Below are 20,096 nucleotides of genomic sequence, written 5' to 3'. Positions count from 1 at the left end.
CAGCACGGTGGCACAGTGGTTAGCATTGCTGCCTCACAGTGCTTGGGATCCAGGTTCAATTCCGGCCTCAGGTGACTGTGTAGAGTTTGCACGTTCTACACGTGCCTGTGTGGGTTTCCTCCGGGTCCTCCGGTTTCTTCCCACAGTCCAAAGATATGCGGGTTAGGTTGATTGACTGTGCTAAATTACATCTTAGTGTCAGGGAGATTAACAGGTAAATACGTGGGGTTACAGGGATAGTACCTGGCTGGGATTGTTGTTGGTACAGGCTCGATGAGCCTAAAGGCCTCCTTCTGCACTGGAGGGATTCTATGATTCTTCCACTGTTAAAGTTATTGCGTACCTGCTAGCTGCTAATTTATGTGATATATTCATCATGGTTTGATTGATACAACAGTTGATAATTATAATAGACATAAGCACAAAACGTACATGTTACTCAAACCCACAGTCATCAAATAATTGTACCACTCTCCTTACTGAAAGCTATTAGTAATATCGAGCCAAACCAACCTGTATAGTTTACATTGTATCAATAAAGCATAAAGTGGAGAGGTTTCACAATTGTGATCCAATTTCAGAGTTTGGATGGTAGCTATGAATTGAGATAGCATTGTGAACCTATTAAAATTGAACCATTGAAAATTCGACTAATTTTTGTATATTGCTCTCAGCTCAGTTCTCATCTTTTATGTTATCACTTGCCATTTGTTTTGCAACATTTTATTAAAAATCTGTTTATGGAAGTGTCTGTAATTTCCAGTATATAGGCTACAGTTGAGGCCTATAATGGCTTCTTAGTCACCTGAGGAATAATATTTTTTCCAAAATTGCCATTAATATTTGTTTACTGCACCCTTGGATTTTTCAAAAATGGTGAAGTAATTTTGTGTGCTGGTGTTCTTACTATTTAAGATGATAATTAGATGTCAAGTACATCATTACAATCTTTATATTACTATTAAGGCTTATTACCATCCTTAGGTACTTGCATTACTGAATAATTAAAAATTGCTGTTTGCACATGATCTATTTCATTATTTAATTAGACCTTAGAGAAGATGATGTTGATATAAAATGCGTGGACATACTTGATGATTTAGCAGAGAATTACACAGTTAATGGATGGAGGTTAATTGCTGGATCATATTTATTATCATTTTGTACTAACTTGTAAACTGTCCGTTACTTGTTCTTAATTGAAGTGGAATGAAACCCTTGAGGAAAAGCCATTCTTTTCATTTTACTATTTACTTAATCACTGGAAATATTTCTCAACTGTTTCTTTATTGGACTGTCACAGTACGGTGCGTTCAATTACTTAAGTTTACTCTTCTGCCTAAGAGCTTTAACTATTCTCAAGCCAAAGGATGTCCATTGCAGGGTAAGTGTTAGTCTTCTATAAAACTGGTTGCTGATACAGTTATGCTGAGAACAAGGTCACTATGATATATTATGAAGCATACTTTCCAATGGATATTGTTCAGACTATTCAGCATTTTTTGTTAATGCAAATATTTTTCAATTCCTGTTCTCTGTGCAGATTGAAACTTATAACTATTGTACTTAATTTTATATCTTATTCACACTGATGGGTCTTTTCAACTTCCTTCCAAAGTGGGCACAAGGTCAACATTTCGGTCTCATTGGAGTGCAGCCAGCTGACTGTAAGCACTGAATGACACTCCACTGCAGCTCATTGGTTGTGAGAGGGCAAAACTCCATTCACTCCTACACTTGGCCAGTTAGCAGGTTGAACTTGGGTGTTGTGGGAATGAGGGGTGGAACTGAACAGAGAGTGGTGAGAAGAGCCAGGCGGAGGACTAAAATGTTGACACATCTTTGTGCTGCCTGTACATTTGAATTATTTCTGCTCCCTGCCTGAGCTAACTATGTTGTTCATCAGCTGGGCACATCTGCAGTGACCCAATATCATGAGTGGCTAGCAACCTTTAATGTTAAAATTGATAAATCTCCGGGCCCGGATGGGCTACATCCTAGAGTTCTAAAGGAGATAGCTGAAGAAATAGTGGAGGCGTTAGTTATGATCTTTCAAAAGTCACTGGAGTCAGGGAAAGTCCCAGAGGATTGGAAAATCGCTGTTGTAACCCCACTGTTCAAGAAGGGAACAAGAAAAAAGATGGAAAATTATAGGCCAATTAGCCTAACCTCAGTTGTGGGCAAAATTCTAGAATCCATCGTTAAGGATGAGATTTCTAAATTCTTGGAAGTGCAGGGTCGGATTAGGACAAGTCAGCATGGATTTAGTAAGGGGAGGTCGTGCCTGACAAACCTGTTAGAGTTCTTTGAAGAGATAACAAATAGGTTAGACCAAGGAGAGCCAATGGATGTTATTTATCTTGACTTCCAAAAGGCCTTTGACAAGGTGCCTCACGGGAGACTGCTGAGTAAAATAAGGGCCCATGGTATTCGAGGCAAGGTACTAACATGGATTGACGATTGGCTGTCAGACAGAAGGCAGAGAGTTGGGATAAAAGGTTCTTTCTCAGAATGGCAACCGGTGACAAGTGGTGTCCCGCAGGGTTCAGTGTTGGGGCCACAGCTGTTCTCTTTATATATTAACGATCTAGACGACGGGACTGGGGGCATTCTGGCCAAGTTTGCCGATGATACAAAGATAGGTGGAGGGGCAGGTAGTATTGAGGAGGTGGGGAGGCTGCAGAAAGATTTAGACAGTTTAGGAGAGTGGTCCAAGAAGTGGCTGATGAAATTCAACGTGGGCAAGTGCGAGGTCGTGCACTTTGGAAAAAAGAATAGAGGCATGGACTATTTTCTAAACGGTGACAAAATTCATAATGCTAAAGTGCAAAGGGACTTGGGAGTCCTAGTCCAGGATTCTCTAAAGGTAAACTTGCAGGTTGAGTCCGTAATTAAGAAAGCAAATGTAATGTTGTCATTTATCTCAAGAGGCTTGGAATACAAAAGCAGGGATGTACTTCTGAGGCTTTATAAAGCACTGGTTAGGCCCCATTTGGAATACTGTGAGCAATTTTGGGCCCCACACCTCAGGAAGGACATACTGGCACTGGAGCGGGTCCAGCGGAGATTCACACGGATGATCCCAGGAATGGTAGGCCTGACATACGATGAACGTCTGAGGATCGTGGGATTATATTCATTGGAGTTTAGGAGGTTGAGGGGAGATCTGATAGAGACTTACAAGATAATGAACGGCTTAGATAGGATGGACGTAGGGAAGTTGTTTCCATTAGCAGGGGAGACTAGGACGCGGGGGCACAGCCTTAGAATAAAAGGGAGTCACTTTAGAACAGAGATGAGGAGAAGTTTCTTCAGCCAGAGAGTGGTAGGTCTGTGGAATTCATTGCCACAGAGGGCTGTGGATGCCGAGACGTTGAGCGTCTTCAAGACAGAAATTGATAAATTCTTGATTTCTCGAGGAATTAAGGGCTATGGGGAGAGAGCGGGTAAATGGAGTTGAAATCAACCATGATTGAATGGTGGAGTGGACTCGATGGGCCGAATGGCCTTACTTCCGCTCCTATGTCTTATGGTCTTATGGTCTTATAGCCTGCACCTAAATTGGAGGTGCATTGTGCCTGGTGCAGATACTGGGGCTCATAGTTGGAGAGAATCTAACCTGGGATCAAGGGAGGAATAGTACAACAGAGGAGAGAGCAGACTCTAATTTCAGATGCTGCATGAGAGGTCCTTGTAAAAGAGTGGAAAGGGAGAGATTATCTGGATCTGTAAGATAGAAGGAGGTTTCCCAGACCCACAATCCCAAAGGAGTTGGAGTATATAGGCATGGCAGTCAATGGAGGAATGAAGCCCTGACAACCTGGATACAGTGCTGCTAGAAATGTGCTGACCTCAAATAAGGAATCAAGGTCAGTGAATGCATCTTCAAATGTTATAATCCCATCAGTTACTCCACTAGCCTTACATAATATTCAAAGCATTTGTACCACCTAAGTGGGGAGGAAATGGCCATCTCCCATTGACTTTCGGTGGCAACAACATCACTGAAAGACCCAGCATCAATATCCTGGGTATGTCCATTGTTCAGAAACCTAACTGGACCAGCCATATAAATACTGTGACTGCAAGAGGAGGTCAAAGGCTATGAATTAGTTCTCCTGACTCCTCAAAAATGGTCCACAAGGCACAAGTCAGGAGTGTGATGGAATAATCTCCACTTGCCTGGATGAGTGCAACTCCAACACCATACATGAAGCTCAAAGAGACCCAGGGTGAAACAACCCACTTGATTGGCACCCCATCCACACCTGTAAACATTCACTCCAACACTGCCACACAGTGGCAGCAGTGTGTACGATCTATAAGATATAGAGCACCAATTTTGCCATGGCTCCATCGACAGCACTTTTCAAACCTGTGGCATGAATTGTCTAAAAAAACAAGTGCAGCAGACTTTTGGGGACATCAGCAACTGCAAGCTTTCCTTCAAGTCACACATCATCCTGATTTGAAATGATACAACAAAGAGCAAAGAAAATTACTGCACAGTAACAGGCCCGATGGCCCTCCAAGCCTGTGCTGATCATGATGCCCTAACTAAAAAAACCTCCTGCCCTTACACGGTCCATATCCCTCTATTCCCAGAAACTCTGCTAATGTTCTGGAGTCCCGGGTTCGCAACCCGCCACGGCAGCTGGTGGAATTTGAATTCAATAAAGAATATCCGGAATTAAGAATCTACCGATGACCGTGAAACCATTGTCAATTGTCGGAAAAACCCAAATGGTTCACTAATGTCCTTTAGGGAAGGAAATCTGCCATCCTTACTCAGTCTGATCTACATGTGACTCCAGAGCTACAGCAATGTAGTTGACTCTCAATGGCCCTCTAAGATAAACTAAGGATGGGCAATAAATGCTGGCCAGTCGGTGGTGCGAATGTCCCACGAATGACTAAAAACAATTGACTCTCTCCCAATTATCAGCCTCACCTGAGGGCATATTATGGGCGAGAATTTCTGGCCATGCTTAACTCCAAACTGGAAATTCCCACCTGAGGTCAATGGAAATTTGCATGATCCGTCCCCCTCTCCCGCTATGTTCCTCCACTGACGCTGGGTCAAACTCCAGGAACACCATCTCTAACAATATCTACAATATAACAATATAACAAGCATCTACACCATACAGACTGCAGTGATTCATCATTACCTTCTCAAGGGGAATTAGAGATGAGCAATAAATGCTGGCCATACCAGTGATGTCCACAGCCCATGAATGCATTAAAAAAAATCATCACATACCTACCACTCACCGACTAATAATCTCTAGAAATCAGGACTGTTATGAAACCCATTCATTCTGTGTGTTATGTAAGTTATCAGTCTGTGGAGATTGTACATTTAAAGTCAGGTGTTTCAATGCTTGCTACATTTGTTCCTGCCCATTAACAAAGTTGCAAAATCAGTCCAAGGGTCAATGAATAACACTTCTTGAACAGTCATTTGGAGTCAGATTTTAACAGTCAGGAAATGTCCCAGAGGTTAAGAGACAAAAACAGGCCCTGTTCACTAACCAAGTGTCATGATCCTTAAACTTGATCGACTTTAGACAAAATCAGACCACTCTTCCCCCCAATGACCCAGGGTCTAACCAAGGATATTAACAGGACTCCTACCTATCATGTATACCTTCAATAAACTCTCACACACACAGCACTATTGCAAGTTTCACACACTGCCAGTTATTCAACCATGACAGCCACAACAGATTGCACCAAACCCATTTACACACTTCTCTCTCTCTTGTATGACAAAATGGTGCAGAACTAGGTGGAGCAGGAGCTAACTATAAGAGTACAGACACACCCACATGTAGGAGACAGAGCTGGCTGTTATTGAGATGACTGTTGGTGAGGCTGTGGTGATGATGCTCAATCCTCCTTCTTGCATCCTATTCCCCACTCATCCCATACTCTCTTTTGATTGACAAACTGCAGATATCATGAACTCCCGACTTTCCCTCTTTATCTTTTTTAGCTATTCATTCATGGGATATGAGCATTACTGGCTAGGCCAGCTTTATTGCCCATCCCTAACCGCTCTTGAGAAAGCCGTGATGAACTGACTTCTTGAACTGCTGTAGCCCATGTGGTGTAGACATACCCACTGTGCTGTTAGGGAGGGAATTCCAGGATTTTGACCCAGTGAAGGTGAAGGAACAGCAATGTATTTCCAAGTCTGGATAGTGAGTGATGTGAAGGGATGTTGGTGTTCCCAGGTAACTGTAGTCCTTCTAGTTGGCAGTGGTCGTGGGTTTACAAGGTGCTATCTGAGAAGCCAGGGTGAGTTTCTGCAGTGCATCTTGTAGATGGTACACATTGCTGCCCATGTTTGTCAGTGGTAGAGGGAGTGAATGTTTGTGGAAGGGGTGCCAATCAAGCAGGCTGTTTTTTCATGAATCGTGCCAAGTTTCTTGAGAGTTGTTCGAGCTTCATTCATCCAGGCAAGTGGAGAGTATTCCATCACACTCCTGACTTGTACCTTGTAGATGGAGGACATGCTTTGGTGAGTCAGGAGGTGAGTTAGTTGCTGCAAGATTCCAAGTCTCTGACCTGTTCTCGTAGCTACAGTATTTCTATGACTAGTCCAGTTCAGTTTCTGATAATGGTAAACCCCAGTTCATTGATAGTAGGTATTTTCCAGGTCTTGCTGCATATAGACATGGACTGTTTCAGTATCTGAGGAGTCTTGAATGGTGCTGAACGTTGTGTAGATTTCTGACCTTTATGATGGAGGGAAGATAATTGATGAAACAGCTCAAGATAGCCTAGGACAGTACGTGAGGCACTCCTACAGTGATGAAACTAAGATGACAACCATAACCATGTTCCTTTGTGGCACGTACGACTCCATCAAATGGAGAGTTCCCCCTCCCAACTGGCCGATTCGCATTGACTTACTTTTTGCCCGGGATCCTTGATGCCAAACTCGGTCAAATGCTGTTGTGATGTCAAGGGCAGTCACTCTCACCTCAACATCTCTGGGGTTCAGCTCTTTTGTCCATGTTTGAACCAAGGCTGTAATGAAGTCAGGATCTGAGTTAACTTGGTGGAACCCAAACAGTGTCAGTGAGCAGATTATTGCTAAGTAAGCGCCACTTGATAGCACTGTTGATAATCCCTTCCATCACTTTACTGGTGATCAAGACTAGGTTGATGGGGCAGTAATTGGTTGGGTTGATTTTGTCCTGCTTTTTGTGTACAGGAATAGCAGGGCAATTTTCCACATTGTCGGGTAGATGCCAATGCTGTAGCTGTACTAGAACAACTTGGCTAGGGGCACAGCAAGTTCTGGAGCACAGGTCTTCAGTACTATTGCTGGAGTATTGTCAGAGCCTATAGCCTTTGCAGTGTCCTACTTGACAATCTTATCCTTAAGTCCTTTTCTTTTTAGATACCCAATAAATCCAACCTGGTTAGGCAGTGGAGGAACAACAAGAGCACAGTGATGATAAAACACATTGTTACTTGATTTCAGACTTGCAGTCACCAGCTCAGATAGTGACACTGTGTTTGTCAGAGGATATCATGAAGGCGACAGGCACGAGTGCCTTCCACCAGAGGGGGAGGCGGGTGGGGGAGGTGGGTGAGAGGCGGGGGGGAACGGTGGGGGAGGTGGGGGTTGAGGGCAGGCATGGAAAGTGCAGGTGACAGCTTGCTGGTGGTTGAGGTTACTCACAGGTTTTGATGCAGAGGACTCAGCTCAGGACTTCAATGGGGTCACATACAGAAAAACGTTGACGGAGGCTAAGCTTTAGGAAGAATATGTTAACTTTAGACAGGCTGGAGTATAGATTTATCAGAACAAGGCTTAAACTTTTAGCGTTAAGCTATGAAGAAACATTAAGGTTCTATTCCATGGAATTTAGAAGGTCGAGGGTAATTTTATAGAATCATAGAATCCCTACAGTGCAGAAGGAGCCCATTCGGCCCATCGAGTCTGCACTGACTCTCTGACAGAGCATCTTACACAGGTCCTATCCCCGTAACGCCACGTATTTACCCTACTAATCCCCCTAATCTACGCATCTTAGGACACTGAGGGGCAATTTAGCACGGCCAATCCACCTAACCTGCACATCTTTGGACTGTGGGAGGAAACTGGAAACCCACGTTGACACGGGGAGAGTGTGCAAACTCCACACAGACAGTCACCCAAGGCTGGAATCGAACTCGGGTTCCTGGCGCTGTGAGGCAGCTGTGCTAACCACTGTGCAACCATGTCACCCAGATCAACCATGATCTCACCTAATTGCAGAACAGGTTTGAGAGGCTAAATGGCCTATTCTTGTTCCTATCTGCCCATATTCCTAAATGTTTGCTGCATCGGAAAATCTGTCAGAAATCCTGCAGTTGATGCAAGGTGCTTGAAGGAATCCAGGCCTAACTTTGCCCAGAGCTATGCTTAAAGCTTGGAGTCCATCCTCTCCAAACATTGTGATATCCAATACCATTCACACACACGTGTGTCCAGTCAATACACAGAGTCTGATCGCTGATGTTGCAGAGCAAGCAGAAGCCACACAAAGTGGAGTATTGCAGTGGGAGCTCAGACTGCTGCTGTGCAAAGTCAGCTTGCTGCCAGGAGAACACAGACTGCTATGCTCATAGCTGTGACTTAGTCTGCATAGGAGCTCACAGAATGTCACAGCTTCAAGCAATCCTTCCTCCAACAGCTTGATTAGCTAGAGCAGTGACTCTGTAGAGTATGATGCTGCTGTTCTCTCTCAGGAAGACAACATGAGTCTTGCCCTCCCTGCCGCCCTCTACCAGCTCCCCTGTTGTTGCCTGCCAGCCAGCCTGCTCAGACTGCAAACACCAAAACCAAGTTGGATTCAGTCAAACCTTCTGGGCTGAGAGCTGCTCGAGGTCATCCTCCAGGGCGATCTGCAGTCTATTCCACTGAAAGTCAGAAGTGCCAACAACCATGCTGCAGCCTCTGGAGTGGCACCATGTAGGAGCCATGATGGCCAAAGCACATGGAAAATAGATATTCAGAAAGTGCTTAAGACTGATAATTGTTTTTTGTTTACAAATGGTATGATTTCATTTATACATTTGGCTTGGCACGTTTATTTTGTGGTGGCTTTTATTCTTGCATTGTGGCCAAGCAGAGGCTGCAATGGTGAGTGACAGAAGAAAGGTCTTGGTGTTGGTGAACAGGAAATTGAGGTTGCATTTACTGGTCTTACTCTTGGATGAGTTCTTTGCAGCCTGGGAGGAAGGGGTTATCCAGATTGCCTCCTCCCTTTCTCTCCCTCTTCCTCCGCTAAGTTATCCTCCTCACGTTTCTGCTCCTCAGCTGCTCATCATATAGTTGCTGGTAAGGGTTGTCAGCTCATGATGACAAGGTAGTGAACCATGTGATAAACCGTCCTGAAACTGGACATCTCCTCTGCTGAGTCCTGCAGGGCTCCTCCAGAGTGGTGTTGGCAGTGAAAGTCCGTATAGCTCATGTGGAAGCATGGCTTTCATTGTCCACATGCTGTACACTTGTGTGTGGATTGGGCACCAGCCGTGTCATTAGTGGATAGCTCTTGTCACCCAACAGACACAATATGATTTCTCTCAGCGGCTCAAATGCAGAAGGCACATTGGACCGCACATATGAAATCTTCATGGCCGCTACCAGGATACCTGACTTTGACCTACATGATTCATTGACAATGGTACACATCAGCAGATGTTTAGGTGGTTAAATCAATTCTGGTTCTGGTTTCGGGTAAAGTTGACATGCAGCTCTTGCAAAGCAATGTGATGTGCATACAGTCAATGATATTCTGCAGTATGGGAAAGGTTGCAATATGCATGGAGCCACCAGCTCACTGTACCAGCTTGTCTCTGGCAGGAGGGAATAAAACATAGTTAGCTCTTTTTGAGTGGCGAGTCTCAGTGTCCTCTCTTATGCAACAATGGATGGCAAAGTGTGAAAGATTGACAACATCTGTAGCTGCAGCCTGGATGGAGCCAGACACATTAAACTTCAATCATCACAATCGCCTTCACAGCCACTGACAATGCGGTCCTTGCCTGTTACTGCAGCTGTTGAATTTCAGTGAGGACATCCTTACAAAGGAACAGATGTCTCAACATTGGGCTGAATGAAACATTCCAAAAATGGGAGCGTTCTGCGCCCACGCTGATGTACTGTCAGGCATGATGGCATCAAGGGATGTTCCTAACACCACCACATCAGGTTGTGATAACACGGCTGGTGGGCGGGAATAAAATTGGGAGCCAATCCACGTTATTCAAATTTAATTAAAGGGGGTGCTTAAGCTCATTAATGAGACAATTGACCTGAATGATACAGAGTGTCTGCAATAAAACTCTTGCAAAGTCTGTTTCACGTCAGAAAGGGTTCCTGCTTTTTTATAAGGCTGTTGGTTAGGGTGGTTTTATAATGTTCAGCTGAGCCCTGAGTTTCAGCTTAGCAGTTCAGAGTTCTGTGGCTACTCCAAATAAGATGCAGTGTTTGCATTTCAAACTTCACACAATTAGAGGGCTTATTTCTCCTGCTGAGAGGTCCATTTAGACCTTGTCCACCACCATAAGCTTTAAACTAGCCCAAAAATGGTGAATGTGGTCTCTGTGGGAGACACATAAATGCATGATACATTGATGATGATCAACACATTAGTTAGATGTTCAATGAGTAAAAGCCCTTCCTTTTAATAAAGATAAGGTCTGTCCAGTAGCCTTTATAATGATGTGTGTACGATCAATGGCTCCCTGTGCCCTGGGGAAATCCAGTGAGGAGGACAGGAGGATGAGGACGAGGAGGAGAGTGAGAGGAAGAAGCGCAGATCATGAAGTCCAGGAAAAACTGGTGGTGCATGAAGATACCGGAGTTGTCCCAGACCTAGAGGATGATGAAGCCATTATACATCCTTAATGGGAGAGTAGAATGAACTATGCAGTTCCTCAAACATATAAGCAAAAGACTGAGATAGCTGTAAATGTCCAAAACACAACACAAGATGTCCAAAACACAATGCAAATCTTACTGAGTTATGGTCACTATCACTGAAATGCTCCCCCACTGACACCTCTACCACCTGCCTGGCTCCACTCATTAAGATTAGATCAACTACCACCCCTTCTATCGTAGGACTTTCTATGTGCTGCCTCAAAAAGCTCTCCTGGATATAATTTAAGAATTCTGCCCCCTCTAAGCCCGTCACAGTCTGCTTATACCAATTAATACTGGAGAAGTTGAAATCCCTTGCTATTATTACCTTATTATTTTTACACTTTTCTGAGATTTGCCTCTATATCTGTTCTTCTATCTCACCATGACTGCTGGTGGGCCGATAGTACATTCCCAGCAATGTGATTGCCCCCTTTTTGTTTTTAACTTCCACCCATATGGCCTAATTGAGAAGCTTGCTAAAGTATAATTTCTCACTGCAGTAATAAACTCCTTGATCAATATTGACACCACCTCCTCTTTTGCACCACTTCCTCTTTTCCTTTCCTCTCTTGCACATGACATTGGGGGTAATCCAGTGAATACAACCTTTGGGGCCCTGCTTTTCAATCTTCTACCTAGATCCCGAAATTCTTGCTGCAGGGCCTTATCCCTCTTTCTACCTATGTCGTTGGTACCAATGTGGACAACAACCTCTGCCTGTTTACGTTCCCCCTTCAGAATGTCCTGCAGCCATTCAGTGACATCCTTCACCCTGGCACCATGGAGGAAACACACCAGCCTGGAGTCATGTCTGCGACTGCAGAAACCCCTTTCTGCACCCCTCACTATCGAGTTTCCCACCACTATTGCTCTTCCACTCTTACTCCTCCCCACTTGAGCCTGGCCCTGGCTGTACTCACCTGAGGAACCATCACTCTCACTGTTTTCCAATACAGAAAAATGGTGCTTGAGTGAGATGCATCCTGGGGCTTTCCTGACTACCTACTGCCCCTGCACAGAATGGCGAATGTTAGCCGCAATTCTCTCATTGCGACCCGCCACTTTTCTGGCGGGTCGGGGTGGGAAATGCGCATCGCTGACCTTGAACGGGGATTTGCGCATGCGCCGGGAATGCATGCGTATCTCCCAGAGCCGGCGAACAGTCGCCGGTCAGATCACGCTGGAAACCGGCGGGAAGGCAGGTAAGTAATTTAAATCTTTTTAAAATGTATTTTAAATATGTAGATTTGTTAATTATCGGGACCTTTCAGGTCCTGATTGAATCTCCCAACCCGCCAGAAGTACTTCATTCCAGTGGGGTTCAGACTAGTTCTCCATGTTCAGGGAACTAGCGGAATGAAGGGGGGACAATTGGGGCCCTCCAGGGGGTCGGGCAGTAGGGGTATGATGTCCCCTCAGCATGGGCACCCTGGCAGTGCCAACCTTTGCCCCCAACACTACCCAAGGGGCAAAATGTCCATGCCCAGGGGGCACATTGGCACTGCCCATCAGGTATCGGGCAGTGCCAAGGGGGTGGGGCCTAGGGATGATCAGTGGGGTGGGGGGTCCTGCTGCCACTCTGCAGACAGGATCGGTCTGGGATGGAGGGAGGGCAGCGATTGGGGTGGGCTGGGGAGGGGTGGTCTGCCGGCGGGGGGGGGATGGTTTGATCTGGGGGGGGCAGTGGGAGGAGTCTGTCGGGGTGAGGGGGTGGGGGAATTGGCACTGCTGGAGGGGGTGGGGTGTACGTTGGGGCGCTCTGGGACGGGGCGGGGGGGTCAGGGCTGGCCCGGGAATTGTTATGGGAGCCGTGATCAGGCCTTGGGGGGGTAGGCTGGAGGGGCAGCACTGCGGAAGTCCAGAACTGTCAAACCCCAGCGCAAATAGGCCCCGCCACCCTGGGTTTTTAATGAGATTCCCGACTGGGACCTCTGCAGTGCACAGAGTGCGGAGATTCAGGTGAGAAGCTGAACTGAGAAAACAGTCGAGAGTTAGAACAGTTTTCCCGCCAACTCAGCACTTTTGGGAGAATCGTCCCCGATGTTCCTTCACTGCTGATTGCAAAATCAAGGCCATTCATATGGACTTGTATGCGGATCTGCACTTCATGTCGATCTCCACCAGTCTATTAAGGTGCTATACAAATGTTTTCATTTCGATTAACATGGGAGTCAAGGGTTATGGGGGGCAGGCAGGAAAGTGGAGTTAAGGCCGCAATCATCATCTTATTGAATGGTGCAGCAGGCTCAGGAAGCTGAATTTTTATTCCGCTATGTTCTTTAGTAATTTTGTGATTTAAATTAAATAGTGGAAGTATTAAAAAAAAGATAATTCGTCTTCTGGTGGTGTTCAGATGTCTTTGATGGCTAATATTTGCAAGCACGAAATAATTACTTCTGATTCTTATGTATAGCAGTGCATGCATTTCATTTTGGCATTTACTGTTCATGAAAACATGAGACATTTAGCAGTAAATTAAATTAAATTGAGCATATTCACTAATTTGACAACTGGAAATGGACCAGTTGGGCTTTGTTAATGGGCTGAGTTTCAAGTGGCAGTACACATGGAAAATGGCGTGCAAATAACATTGACAAGGAAAGCACGCTTCCAAAGAATTTAATTACAACTTTGGTGGAAAGATCTGCTAAACAAAGTAAGTATTGAACAAAGGTTCCAAAACCTTCAGGATACAATGTCTGGTTTAAAATGATCATAAAGTCACGAAATAATTCCAGATCAAACGGAATACTGAAGAGAAAAATAAATTTTTTAAACATCTACCGAAGTGCAAATTGGACTGAAAAGTTATGACAGAGGGAAAAACATAAAAGTCAAAAACTGAAATATTGGGCAGAATTTTCTTTTCTTTTGACAATGTGCCAAGTCAGGTGGGAAAAGCAGTGTGTAGCCGCCAGCTGTCTGCAGTCTTTCCCCACCATATTTCTAGACACAAACAATTCCTGGAGGTGGGTCCCACAATGTCATGCTGGCGGGGCAGGCTCTGAATGGGCCCATTTGCCAGCAACCTCGGCCCCCGATAGATAATAAAAAAGGAAACACAAACCTCCTCCGCCACCACAGACTTGTCAACCTCCACTCCCCCAGAGAACCAGCCCTGCCACGGATGCGGGACTCCTCCCCCCATCCCCCATGGAATTTCCCCCCAACACGGGACCCCCCTTCACCAGGGAACGCTCCCACCCTGAACCTTTTAACTTGCTTGATGATGAATGGGAAGATATATATTGATGGATTTGATGGGAATATTTGCAAGGGATGGTTAATTGTCTGTAAGATCGCTTAATCTCAGTGCCATAATACTGGAGCAGGGCTAGGCAGGAAGAATAACCATTACTTTTTACATGAATTCTCTCATGCAATCTAAATGCATACTGCATTAATTAGGGCACACAGCGTATCCCAGGCAACAATGTGAGCAGCTGGTTCTGCATTGCGCCCATCACCTTCCTCCTCCTCCTCATCTTTCTCCTCCTCTCTTGCCCATTCCTCCAAATTGTTCAAAGGAGTCTGAAATCTTTCCTTTGTTCCTCCTGCAAATCCAAATTTTGATGCTTCAAAATATGAAGTCATATTGGAGACCCTGGTTTGTGTACACAGAAGGACACCTCCAGATATTTCAAGGCACCTGAAGTGCATCTTCAGTATGTTGATGTTGGATCTCATATCTGGCGGCCACACGGCATTCACTATAGCCCATGTTCTGCTTCACTGCTCAGCTTTCTGGTAAGTGTCATCAGCCAAGTTTGAACTGGGTAAACTTCATCTCCAGCAGCCACCTTTTAAGTCTGCTTGCTAGAGATCAAGAAGCTTGTACTGCCACAGGATGAAGCATCATGGCAGCTCTCTGGGGATCTGGCCTGCAGCTGTGGAAATATCTTTTATCTTTAACTACACACCAATTGCACATTAATGAAGTGAAAGTTTTTGAACTTAACAGATACCTGGCTGAACTATGCCACATGTGTGCAGTCAATAATGCCCAGTGCTCATGGGAATACAGCAAATGCTGCAAAGTCAAGGATCCCTTCATTCTGACGGGCAGTATTGCAGGCAAAGTTGGCATAACTTTTGGCCCAGATAATCAAGCCATCAGTGACCTGTCTAACATAATTTTGGGTCACTGACTGCCAGATTCAAAAATGCACGTGGGACAGGCCTGGAAATATCTTGAGGCAAAAAGTGAAGGTGGTGGTGACTTTGACAGCTATTGGTAATGTGTAACCATCTGCTCCAGCGTGCACCAAGTCTTCTAATAGGTGCTAAGATCCCAGTAGAGAATGATAACTTTTCGAAAGCAATTTGAGTTCCCAATTTTAAAAAATAATCACAAGTTGAGATTTCAAGTCTTAAGACTCTTACCTGTAACAGAGAAAGTAAAATCACCATTGACGAAACATTACTTAGTAGACGCATTTGAAAATCCCATACCACATTTATACTTTACAGAATGCTCACTAGTGAATTTCAATCTTTACAGGAAACAATCCAAAGTTACCCTCTTTCTATTGGGCTTGCTTCTCCTCATTTCCCTGCATTTTAACATCCTGTGATCATTGAAGGTCCTATCCCTCATTCTTCGGTGAATTCTCAAACTGACTTCTAGCAGTAAGCTTTAATCTAGTGATTCCTTCGCCTGGTCTCACCAGAGTGAATTTTCCAGTGTCATTAAATCTCTACAGTTTTCGACTCTTCACCCAGAAGACAAGATCTCACCAGCATTCTGCCTGGGAGCTGGCAGAGAACAGTTTTTTCCCCGTTGCTCACAACCGCTGCTGCTTTCCTCTTTCTCTCTTTCTGTGTCTCAGGTATTTTAATCAGATTATTTGAGAATTTCTAAGTCTGACTATGACAAAGCCAAATTCTCTGTCCTTCATTTTTAGATGGTAGGTCTGGCATGTGGATTTCAATGGCATTTGGCCTTGCCTCTCTGTCCCGATTGAAACTAGGTCACATCAGCTTATAGCTAGGCTGGATTGGCAGGAGATCACATGTTCTTTCTCATTACATCATTTCATCTTTAAACAGGTAGTTCAAAACATAACCACCTCATAAAACTGCAAATGTAACACCTCCTGCCTAAAATGTGAAGAACTATTACTGCAATAGTACACATTGATAGTGCTGTAGAAAAATTAACATTGTAAACACCTTGTCAACTAATTTATTACATACATTATAAGTAATATGTATTGCCTTTTGTCACATTCCATCTTTGAACAGTCTGTCTCAGCAGCATTATAATGCTTAACCCGTCACACTGAATATCATGTGGCAATTAGGATTTAAAGTTCAGTTTACATGAATTTTTAGAATTCCAACTCTTACGTGAACACAATTCACTTTCCCATTTGTGGCTTCACTTGACATTACCCAATGTAGCAAATCTCCCTTCTCATTTCAAGTAAGATTTACAGCTTTTCCATATCCTGGATTATAAAAGTGTATACTTGGTCTGGTTAACTTTGTTAAGAGTGACATTGTTGATTTCTGACATGCCTTCCAACAACTCCCTTTTTGCTTCTTTAAAACCATGCACTACATTGTCATCAGGCTGTTGATCTTTTTTAACACAGTCTTTAAGCTACCATGTTCAGGCTTTAACTCCTGATTTCCATTCTTTTCTAACGCTGCAGGTTTCTTAATGTCCAAGTCTGTAAAGAAAGTCGAATTCAGCCATACACTGAATTGTTCCCCTCCTGTTTAAATGCAGGATTTATTTTATCTTTATGTTTCTTTCCATGATTTAAACCTTTAATGTTCTTTTCCAGGAAACTCATGTTTAAAACTGTCGCCTTCAGTGCAAGCAGTTCATTCTTTTTCTGAGTAAAACCCTCCCAAGCTGTCTGACGAACTTTATTAAGGTTATAATGATGAACAGATAAAATATCTTGATAGTCTTTTTTCAGTCAGTTCACAAATTCTCTTAAATTGTTCTTGTTCTCTATTTTCCCACTCAGCATGAACTGTGTCCAATTATTTTCTTGCAAGAGCAACGGCTTCATCATTTTGAAGTTTTAATTTACGTTTGAAAACACGAATCCTTCCTTGTAGCTACATGGTATTAACTGAAGAGCAGTAATTTTGTTTGAAAGCACTGCTTTCCTTTATTCTATCATTAGTTTAGAGTGCTGCTGCTGTCTTTTAGTCACCTTGTGCTTAGGGTCTGCCTGTAAATTTAATTCAGACAGCTTTAAAACATTTCTAGCCGCTATTAACTCTTGGCTGTCAGCCTTATGTTCCAAAATCCCTATAACCTCAGGAGGGAGGTTTTTTACTCTTTGGACACGTCTTAAGTTGAAACAGTAATTTCCGCAGCAGGATTAAAAATAGTCATGGATTTCTGTGCATTGCATGATTAATTTTGTACATTTTCAATTTCAATAGTTTAACTGAACTTGTCTGATATCACTGGAGATGACAACTTTATATCCAACAGGGACATTTTCATATAAACTTAACACCATTAATAGGCAACTTAGAAAAACTTGCACAAATACAATGCCAGAAATTAAACTATATTTTAAATTAACTTTCTGCAATGGAGCAAGTAAACAGCCTCCATTAATACCTTTAATCAATAGATTCTTAGTGAAACTTCTCACAAGTTTCCCATCACCTACCACCATCAGTGATTGGGCTGATCCATATCTCAAAGAACATTAATTTATTTGCCCACTTTACTAGTCCAAAACATAGAGATTTCATCCTTGAACCCAATTATTTTAGAATTTGCTAAACTCACGGAACTTTCCATTCTGGCCATCAATGGGATCTTCCTTTCCACTGATGTCTGTGGGCTTTTGTGTGGCTCACCTGTCCCACCACTGGGGAACACCCCGCAAGGGATTGACTTTGGTAGGACTGGAAGATCCCGCTGGCGATAGGGGCCATTAAACCTGCGTGTGTATGAATGAGTCGTATCTCATGGCAAGGCAGGCTGGGATTCATCTGCCCACCGTTACCTCATCAACTCATATTTCCAGGTGCCATCTTCAAACAGCACCCGTGCACATATTGACTCTCTGCAGCCCTGGACTTGTGCGGCAAGCATTGCAATAGGCCCAAAAAGATGCAAGCATTGTGCCGTGAGGTTTAGTAGCAAGGCACTGGCGGAGCTCCTCCATGTAATCGAGGACCAGCGGGAGATCCTTTACCCGTGTGATGGGAGCCAATGGACCACCGAGGCCTGAGAGGAGGTCCTGCTGCAGTGAACAGAGTTTTGGCTAAGTGACAGATTTTCTGTTCTTGCTGGCAGCAGCAGCGGGGCGTGAACAGCTGGAGAATTACGGCCACCATCTGTCAGTCCTCGCACATTTCAACTCACATGTGGAAACATATGTCACAACAGATTCATCAGGAAACGCGATTGGAGATGTTCTCTCAGTGCACTGAAGGAAGAGAATGACCATTTGCATCATGCCTGTTGTTGGAAACTGAATGTAAATACTTAACTGGAGAGTGGGAAGCACTAGCCTAATCGACACTCATGAACATTGGCACATGTATCTCTCTGGTAAAAATTTCAATCTCTGCATTGATCACCAAACATTGATGACATTGTTAACCATGTCAGGATCTGGTCACTGCCCTCTATGCATCTGTCGATGGTCAGCTCACCTTCATCAGTATAACTTCAAAGTTAAGTATCTTGCATGTTCATGTAACATGCTTGGTCATACTGCTATCACAGACAGCTTTAGCAAGAGTAAAGTGATTTGCGACACTGAAGACTACATGATTGTGATTTCTTCACATGTGACCATGAATCTTGCTGCACAAGAGCAGTTGAAGACAGAATTAGCAACAAACTGCATAGTGCAGAAATTAAGCCTGTACCTAAAAGCATAGTAGCCTCATGAAATAGGGGAAGAACTCATCTGGTACTACAGAGTATGCAATGATCACTCATTGTTTGATAACAACTGCTTTTCATAAAGAACTCGAGCAGTTATCCCAGACTCACTACAGCAATGTGTACTGTATCTTGACATGAAAGACATCTGGTCGTTGTTAAGATGAAACAACAATCCCATGAAGCAATCTGGTGGTCAGCAATAGACTGCTGCACAGAGGAATTCATTAGAAATGGTGTAGTTTGTACACTCTGTGAAAAATCTATTAAACTGTGTCCCGCACCTCTACAAATGACCCCAAGGCCAACAAAACTATGACAACAAATTCCAAAGAACAAAGAACAAAGAACAAAGAACAATACAGCACAGGAACAGGCCCTTCGGCCCTCCAAGCCCGCGCCGCTCCCCGGTCCAGGATTGAATCCTGAATCCAGGATCCCCGCCCAATTTTCCAGCCTATCTACATACCAATATCCTATCCACCGAGCTGTCCCTCACAGCTATGATGCTTTGTTCATTACAACCTATTAACTTACCCCCACCCCCCCATTCCAGACCATGTGATCTCCAGGGAGAGGCGAAAACCCAGAGTGAAAAACCCCAGGGCCAATATGGGGAAAAAAAAAAAAATCTGGGAAATTCCTCTCCGACCCCCTGAGGCGATCGAAACGAGTCCAGGAGATCACAATGGCCCCGATCGGAAAATGCTTCCCAATCCAGTAGATATATTTGGATAAGTGCACACAGTTTCAAGGAATGAATATATTTTGTTTGTTGTTCATGATCTACAGAGCAAATGGCCCAAAATCGCGACAACAAATTCCATAACGACCTCATCAGTCATTGACATTCTAGACAACTTGTTTACAGAGTGGGGTTTGCCAGCGATTATCACTACAGATATTGGACTGCAGTTTCTTTCCAGTCAGGTCACAGGGTTCCTAGTAAGTTACAGAATTTGCCACCATCTGACATTGTAATAAATCCACAATATAATGGTGGCATTGAGCAAATCAATAGGATGATCAAGGTCAGTCTGAGAGTTTGTACTTCGAAGAGAAAACTGTTTGGACAATTCATTCATACGCTACTTTGCACATTATTGACCCATCTCATATTCTCTGACTGGAAAGATACGAACTGAACTTTTGACTGGTTGTAACTTTCACATGGCTTGACCATTCTTCAGGCATCATATCTTTTCAATGAGAATGTCAGCCAAATTACAATGTGAAAAGGAAAAGCAAAAGCATACTTCAACAAGCAAACACGTACAAGGAAACCAT

Source organism: Mustelus asterias, chromosome 7 (assembly GCF_964213995.1).
Source record: "Mustelus asterias chromosome 7, sMusAst1.hap1.1, whole genome shotgun sequence".
NCBI lineage: Eukaryota > Metazoa > Chordata > Chondrichthyes > Carcharhiniformes > Triakidae > Mustelus > Mustelus asterias.
The sequence above is the reverse complement of the archived record's forward strand: the minus strand, read 5'-3'. Positions refer to the sequence as shown.